The following is a 7,500-nucleotide window of genomic DNA, read 5'->3' on the forward strand; positions in this document are numbered from 1 at the left end:
CAGGAGTTTTGAGGCGAATGGGAGTAGTGATATGGGGCGATAGCTGGCAGCAGAGGTTGTGTCAAGGGAAGATTTCTTTAGGATGGGTGTGACTGTTGCATGTTTAAAGGCAGAAGGGAAGGTACCAGTTGTTAAAGATAGGTTGAAGAGATGGGTTAAGGCTGGAATAAGGATAGTGGTGAGGTTGGGGAGGAGGTGGGATGGGATCAAGTGCGCAGGTGGTGAGGTGCGCTTTTGAGAGAAGATGTGCAAGCTCTCCTTCGGTTATAGTGGAGAGGAAGTTTATGGGGGAGGAGCAGTGGTCTGTTATATGAAGAAGGGCTTGTGGTGGTTGAGCAGAAAAGACTTGTCTGGTTTGGTCGATCTTTTTTTTTAAATATGTGGCAAATTCTTCTGCGGAAATGAGGGAGGTTGGAGGGGGCCGTGGTGGGCGAAGGAGGGAGTTGAAAGTATTGAATAACTGTTTGAGGTTGTGTGTTAAAGAGGATATGAGGTTTGTGAAGTATTCCTGTTTAGCGGAGGTGAGGGCCAAGCGAAATGTGTGATTTGTATTTTTGAATGTCGTGAAGTCTTCCTGGGAGTGCGTTTTCTTCCAGCGCCGCTCTGCAGCCCTAGACACTTGCCGCAGATTTTTAGTGACGCTGTTGTGGCAGGGTTGTCTATTGATTTCTCTCACTCTGCCATGCACAAGAGGAGCAACTGAATCAATAGCTGATGTGAGAGTGGCGTTGTAGAAAGTGGTGGCGCTGTTTGTGTCGTGGACTGAAGATATGGAGGACAGTGGTAGGATAGAGTCAGAAAGGGTGTGTATGTTGACGTGTGCGAGGTTTCTGCGAGGGTGTGATACGTGCTGGACAGGGGGGGCAGGTGAGGAGGACAGGGCTGAAAAGGTCAGTAGGTGGTGGTCAGATAAGGGGAGAGGGGAGGTAGTGAGGTTAGATAGAGAGCAGAGACGGGTGAAGATGAGGTCTAATGTGTGTCCATCTTTATGGGTGGCAGAGGCGGACCACTGAGTTAGACCAAAAGATGAAGCGAGGGAGAGGAGTTTGGAGGCTGCTGACTGGCGGGTGTCAGTGGGGATGTTGAAGTCCCCCATGATGATAGTTGGAATGTCAGCAAGAGAAAGTGTAGAAGCCAGGCAGAGAGCTGGTCGATAAAGGAAGTGGTAGGGCCCGGGGGTCTGTATATGACGGCCACTTGGAGGTTGGATGGAGAATAGATGCGGACAGTGTGTACTTTAAAGGAAGGCAGGACAAGGGAGGGTAGAGGTGGGATTGGATTAAAGCTGCAGTTGTTAGAAAAAAGGAGGCCCACTCCTCCACCTTGTCTATTGCCAGGGCGAGGAGTGTGGGTGAAGTGGAGGCCGCTGTAGCACAGCGCAGCAGGGGAGGCAGTGTTGGATGGTGTCAGCCATGTTTCATTGATGCCCAGAAAGGATAGGTTGCTAGAGGTAAAGAGGTCGTGAATGATGTGTAGTTTGTTACTGACCGAACGGGCATTCCACAGCGCTCCAGAGAGAGTGGGTGGCGGAGTGGGTGAGAGGGGGATGGGTTTTATATTGGAGAGGTTGCAGTAGATACTAGTAGGTGGGGAGCGATAGGGGGGTGATAGAGAGGAGTGTCCCATCTGGGGGGGTCCAGGATTGGGAGATATGTCACCAGCAGTGAGGAGAAGTAGAGAAAGGGAGAGCAGGTGGGAGAAGGAGAGTGGACGGCATATTCTGCGTGATATTAGGAGAGATCTGAGATTTAGGAGCAGGTCAGCAGAAGAGGACAGGTGGGGAGGTAAGAGGGAAGGGGAGATGAAAATTTTTTTGGAGAGTGCTGGCGTTTGGGGATAGCAAAGGAGAGTGAGGAGGACTGGAGCAAAGACTGTGAGGGCATAGATGAACATGGTGAGTTTAAGGTTTACATATGGGAATATGAAAAAGTGTAGAGAAAAAATGCTAGTGACAGACACACAGTTAAGGTGGTAGCGCTCACCTTCTGGGACATTTCTGGAATATTTCTGATTGCCCACTTAGAAAATCCCACTTATGAAATCACACAGACCATGGTCATAACAGACCTGTGCCAACAAATTTATACAACACTAGAGGCCTAGAAAATGACTCAGGTGTGAGCAGAAGGGAGGGGGATAGAGGAAGATAGCTCTGAGTAACACACCAGCGGTGAATTAGTAAGTACAAACTAAGAGAAACATTTGGACTACTTCACAGCTAGAAAACGAACTACTTAAGATGCAGACGAAATAGACAGGTGTGAACCAAGAACTAAGAGTTAGAAGAATATGAAATTCAGATGGGGATGGTAGTGATTGGAGCAGTATCACATAACAATAGAAATAACATACAGGATATATGTGTGTATATATATATATATATATATATATATATATATATATAAATATATATATCTATATATATGCATATATATATATATATGTATACATACAGTCATATGAAAAAGTTTGGGCACCCCTATTAATGTTAACCTTTTTTCTTTATAACAATTTGGGTTTTTGCAACAGCTATTTCAGTTTCATATAGCTAATAAATGATGGACTCAGTAATATTTCTGGATTGAAATGAGGTTTATTGTACTAACAGAAAATGTGCAATCTGCATTTAAACAAAATTTGATAGGTGCATAAGTATGGGCACCTCACCATAAAAGTGAAATCAATATTTTCTAGATCCTCCTTTTGCAAAAATCACAGCCTCTAGTTGCTTCCTGTAGCTTTTAACGAGTTCCTGAATCCTGGATGAAGGTATTTTTGACCATTCCTGTTTACAAAACAATTCCAGTTCAGTTAAGTTTGATGGTCGCCGAGCATGGACAGCACGTTTCAAATCATCCCACAGATTTTCAATGATATTTAGATCTGGGGACTGGGATAGCCATTCCAGAACATTGTAATTGTCCCTCTGCATGAATGCCTGAGTAGATTTGGAGCGGTGTTTTGGATCATTGTCTTGCTGAAATATCCATCCCCTGCGTAACTTCAACTTCGTCACTTATTCTTGCACATTATTGTCAAGAATCTGCTGATACTTAGTTGAATCCATGCGACCCTCAACTTTAACCCCTTCACCCCCGGCCACTAAAACACCCTAATGACCGGGCCATTTTTTGCAATTCTGACCAGTGTCACTTTGACAGGTTATAACTCTGGAACGCTTCAACGGATCCTGGCGATTCTGAGATTGTTTTTTCGTGACATATTGTACTTCATGTCAGTTGTAAATTTAGGCCGATATTTTTTGCGTTTATTTGTGAAAATTTAGGAAATTTGGCGAAAATTTTGAAAATTTCGCAATTTTCAAACTTTGAAAATTTATGCCCATAAATCTGAGAGATATGTCACACAAAATAGTTACTAAATAACATTTCCCACTTGTGTACTTTACATCAGCGCAATTTTCGAAACAAATTTTTTTTCCGTTAGGAAGTTAGAAGGGGTCAAAGGTCATCAGCAATTTCTCATTTTTCCAACAAAATTTACAAAATAATTTTTTTTAGGGACCACATTACATTTGAGGTGACTTTGAGAGGCCTAGGTGACAGAAAATACCCAAAAGTGACCCCATTCTAAAACCTACACCCCTCACACTGCTCAAAACCACATCCAATAAGTTTATTAACCCTTTAGGTGCTTCACAGGAACCAAAGCAATGTGGAAGGAAAAAATGAAAATTTTACTTTTTAACACAAAAATGTTACTTTAGCCATAAAATTTTCATTTTTACAAGGGAGAAAAGAGAAAGTACACAATACAATTTATTGTGCATGTTCTCCTGAGTACGCTGATACCCCATATGTGGTAAAAATCAATTGTTTGGGCGCACGGCAGAGCTCGGAAGGGAAGGAGCGCCATTTGAATTTTTGAACGCAAAATTAGCTGCACTCATTAGCGGACGCCATGTCGGGTTTGAAGACCCCCTGAGGTGCCTAAACAATGGAGCTCCCCCACAAGTGACCCCATTTTGGAAACTAGAGCCCTCAAATAATTGTTCTAGATGTTTGGTGAGCACTTTGAACACCTGGGGGCTTCACAGAAGTTTATAGCGTTGAGCCGTGAAAAGAAAAAAAATTTTTTTTACAACAAAACGGTTGCTTCAACTAGGTAGCTTTTTTTTTCACAAGGGTAACAGGAAAAAATGCACCATAAAATGTATTGTGCATTTTCTCCTGAGTACGCAGATACCTCATATGTGGTGGAAATCAAATGTTTGGACACACAGCAGTGCTCGGAAGGCAAGGAGCGCCATTTGAATTTTTGAGTGCAAAATTAGCTGCACCTGTTAGCGGACGCCATGTCGGGTTTGAAGACCCCCTGAGGTGCCTAAACAATGGAGCTCCCCCACAAGTGACCCCATTTTGGAAACTAGAGCCCTCAAATAATTTTTCTAGATGTTTGGTGAGCACTTTGAACACCTGGGGGCTTCACAGAAGTTTATAGCGTTGAGCCGTGAAAAGAAAAAAAATTTTTTTTACAACAAAACGGTTGCTTCAACTAGGTAGCTTTTTTTTCACAAGGGTAACAGGAAAAAATGCACCATAAAATGTATTGTGCATTTTCTCCTGAATACGCAGATACCTCATATGTGGTGGAAATCAAATCTTTGGACACACGGCAGTGCTCGGAAGGCAAGGAGCGCCATTTGAATTTTTGAGTGCAAAATTAGCTGCACTCATTAGCGGACGCCATGTGGGGTATGAAGACCCCCTGAGGTGCCTAAACAATGGAGCTCCCCCACAAGTCACCCCATTTTGGAAACTAGAGCCCTCAAATAATTTTTCTAGATGTTTGGTGAGCACTTTGAACACCTGGGGGCTTCACAGAAGTTTATAGCGTTGAGCCGTGAAAAGAATTTTTTTTTTTTTACCACAAAACGGTTGCTTCAACTAGGTAGCTTTTTTTTTCACAAGGCTATCAGGAAAAAATGCACCATAAAATGTATTGTGCATTTTCTCCTGAGTACGCAGATACCTCATATGTGGTGGAAAGTAATTGTTTGGGCGCATGGCGGGGTTCAGAAGAGAAGGAGCGCCATTTGACAGCAAAATTGGTTGGAATCATTAGCGGACGCCATGTCACGTTTGGAGACCCCCTATGGTGCCTAAACAGTGGAGCTCCCCCACAAGTGACACCATTTTGGAAACTAGAGCCCTCAAATAATTTTTCTATATGTTTGGTGAGCACTTTGAACACCTGGGGGCTTCACAGAAGTTTATAGCGTTGAGCCGTGAAAAGAAAATTATTTTTTTTACCACAAAACGGTTGCTTCAACTAGGTAGCTTTTTTTTTCACAAGGGTAACAGGAAAAAATGCACCATAAAATGTATTGTGCATTTTCTCCTGAGTACGCAGATACCTCATATGTGGTGGAAAGTAATTGTTTGAGCGCATGGCGGGGCTCAGAAGAGAAGGAGCGCCATTTGACTTTTCAAACGCACAGACGCAGTGCACTGATCGGTCGCTGCAGGACGCACGGTCGGATGCGATAAAAAAAGCGTCGGGGATACGTAAAAAAAAAAAAGTCACGCCAAAAATTGACCATGGATGCAGATACGTTATGTGCATCCCTGATCAGCGCTTGGCGGGATGCACGGACGGATGTGATACAAAAAGCGTCGCAAATACGGAAAAAAGTCACGCCAAAAATTGAGCAGGGATGCCGATCCGTTATCTGCATCCCTAATCAGCGCTCGGCGGGACGCACGGACGGATGCGATACAAAAAGCGTCGTGAATACGGAAAAAAGTCACGCCAAAAATTGACCATGGATGCCGATCCGTTATGTGCATCCCTGATCAGCGCTTGGCGGGACGCACGGACGGATGCGATACAAAAAGCGTCGGGGATACGGAAAAAAGTCACGCCAAAAATTGACCATGGATGCCGATCCGTTATCTGCATCCCTGATCAGCGCTTGGCGGGACGCACGGACGGATGCGATACAAAAAGCGTCGGGGATACGGAAAAAAAAGTCACGCCGAAAATTGAGCAGGGATGCCGATCCGTTATCTGCATTCCTGATAAGCGCTTGGCGGGACGCACGGACGGATGCGATACAAAAAGCGTCGGGGATACGGAAAAAAAAGTCACGCCAAAAATTGAGCAGGGATGCCGATCCGTTATCTGCATCCCTGATCAGCGCTTGGCGGGACGCAGGGACGGATGAGGTGTAAAAATGGACAGGGGATACGGAAAAAAAAAAAAAGTTATACTCACAGTACCCACAGGACTAGCAGGAGGATCACTGACCAGAAGAGCTGCAGAGGAACAGATGGCAGAGAGATGGACAGCTTTACAGGAGCAGCAGGCAGATCAGCAGAATGCCCAGGAAGGACCCAGCGATGGACGCAGATGTGATCAGGCCGGTGAAGACAGGTAAGAGGACGTCGGGGGAGAGCAGAGGGGGACAGGGGGGGGAGAGCAGAGGGGGGGGGGTGAGAGCAGATGGGGGGCTGAGAGCAGAGGGGGGGGAGCAGAGGGGGAGGGGGTAGAGCAGAGGGGGAGACCGGAGAGGGAGCTGCAGAAGCAGAACAGAGATAATGGGGGAGGCAGTCAGGGGGGGGGGGGTTGGGGGGAGCAGATCGCGGGGGGGGCACGGCAGGGGCTATCACGGCAGCGCGCAGGGGCACCACGGGAGCGCGCACGGGCTGCAAAGTGAGCACAGTACTCACGTGCAGCAGCAGCAGCGGCGGCGGCGGCGGCAGCGGCGGCGGTGGCGTGGTACCACAAGTACCAGCCACTGCACGCTGCAGACATGTTGGGGGAGGGCTCGCAGCGGCAGGGGGCATATCGCAGCAGGGAGGCAGATGGCAGCAGGGGGCAGATTGCGGCAGGAGGCAGATCGCAACAGTGGGGCACATCATGGCAGAGGACAGATCGCAGCAGGAAGCAGATTGCAGCAGGGGGGCACATTGTGGCAGGGGGGCAGATCGCAGCAGAGGGGCAGATCGTGGCGTGGCGGGGAGCAGATCGGGGGGACACATCGGCAGGGGGCAGGGCCATCACAGGAGCGCGCAGGGGCTATCAGGCGCGCAATACTCAAGTGGGGCAGGAGCGGCGATCGGGCGGCGGCAGCAGCGTTGTGTGGTACTACAAGTACCAGCCAGTGCACGCCGCAAACATGCTGGGGGAGGGCTTCCCAAACCAACACAGGCCTGGGGAGGGCGGCCACCTCCAGATCAGACCGCCCCACTGCACACTGATTGGAGCGATTGCGCGTCATAGCACGATCGCTCCAATCAGTGCTGCAGGGGCTGGGGGCGGCATGTTTGAGGTCCACCTATGATATGCTGCAGCAGCTGCAGCATCTCATAGCTGGATCTCACAGGATCGCACTAATTCGGGCATTATTTTTGCCGAAATTAGTGCGATCGATGTGGTTGGCGGTTCAGATTTGAACAGCCAATCACATCGATCGTCGATAGGGGGTGGCGATGCCGCCCCCCCTGGGGTCAAGCAAAGGTCCCCTGCTGTAAGAAA

At 47.5% G+C, this 7,500-nt stretch overlaps 1 protein-coding gene across 6 annotated transcripts in view; it reads left to right on the plus strand.

The window, feature by feature from the left end:
- The window catches only part of PIGG (phosphatidylinositol glycan anchor biosynthesis class G (EMM blood group)), a 686,115-nt gene that overhangs the window by 461,754 nt on the left and 216,861 nt on the right, over positions 1-7,500 (plus strand). The gene's annotated exons all lie outside the window — the stretch shown is intronic.

This window comes from Anomaloglossus baeobatrachus, chromosome 1, assembly GCF_048569485.1.
Source record: "Anomaloglossus baeobatrachus isolate aAnoBae1 chromosome 1, aAnoBae1.hap1, whole genome shotgun sequence".
Taxonomy (NCBI): Eukaryota; Metazoa; Chordata; class Amphibia; order Anura; family Aromobatidae; genus Anomaloglossus; species Anomaloglossus baeobatrachus.